The sequence below is a fragment of the Loxodonta africana genome, chromosome 24 (genome assembly GCF_030014295.1).
Source record: "Loxodonta africana isolate mLoxAfr1 chromosome 24, mLoxAfr1.hap2, whole genome shotgun sequence".
In the NCBI taxonomy this organism is placed as follows: Eukaryota; Metazoa; Chordata; class Mammalia; order Proboscidea; family Elephantidae; genus Loxodonta; species Loxodonta africana.
The window spans coordinates 23,904,427-23,905,331 of NC_087365.1; the positions used below are offsets into that span (position 1 = coordinate 23,904,427).

Genomic DNA, 905 nt, shown 5'->3' on the forward strand with positions numbered 1-905 from the left:
ATTCAAAAGATATGTGTAAAAGATGCTTATACACCATTACCTAACAGTAAAAATTTTGAAAACGACTAACTTATATCACAGGGAAATGGGTTAAATAGCTGAGGGTTATTCATAAATGGGATGCCATTTAACAGTTAAAAAGGATGAACTAGATACATGTATACCAACATGGATTCAGTTCAAAAACTTTATGATGAATTAAAATGGAAGTTGTAGATGATACCATTTATGCACATTTTAAACACATAAAGCAATAATATGAGCTATAGAATCATACTTTTGTGAAGAAAAAACTAGGAAAGCATGAATGGGAATAGAGAATAATTTCAGGAGGGCAATAGAAGGAAGGAAAATGATGAGCTCTGGGCTCTATCTGTAACGTTTTATTTAAAAACTCAAAGGAGTACTTGCTTCAGACCAATACAGAGGAGATTAGCGTGGTCCCTGCGCAAGGATGACACGCAAATTCGTGAAGCGTTCCATATTTTTCGTATATAAATTTTTGTATGAGAGACTGACTTGATTTGTAAACTTTCACTTAAAGCACAATAAAAATTAAGGGAAAAAAAAAACTCAGAGGAAAGAGATCTGAAACAAGTATGGCCAAAGTTATCATCTATGAAATCTGAGTAGTAAATAATGGTGTATGTTGTATTATTTTCTGTATTTTTCGGGAGGTCTGAAACACTTCATAATTTATAATTAAAAATCTAAGTGGCACATATTGTATCCAGTGCATAATTAAAACTAGAGCACATTTTTAAAAATACACTGAAAAAAATACTGCAATGTATTAGCATGGTCGAACAATTGGTAACCTTTTCTCCTCTTCCTATCATTTCCAAATTTTGTTTACTGTGCATATGTTGCTTTTATATTTTAAAAATGTATTCAGTTGACTATTG

General features: G+C 31.4%; 1 pseudogene; it reads left to right on the plus strand.

Moving 5' to 3' along the window:
- Positions 1-393: 393 nt before the first annotated feature.
- LOC111751140 (U6 spliceosomal RNA) lies at positions 394-489 on the plus strand (annotated as a pseudogene).
- Positions 490-905: the final 416 nt, after the last annotated feature.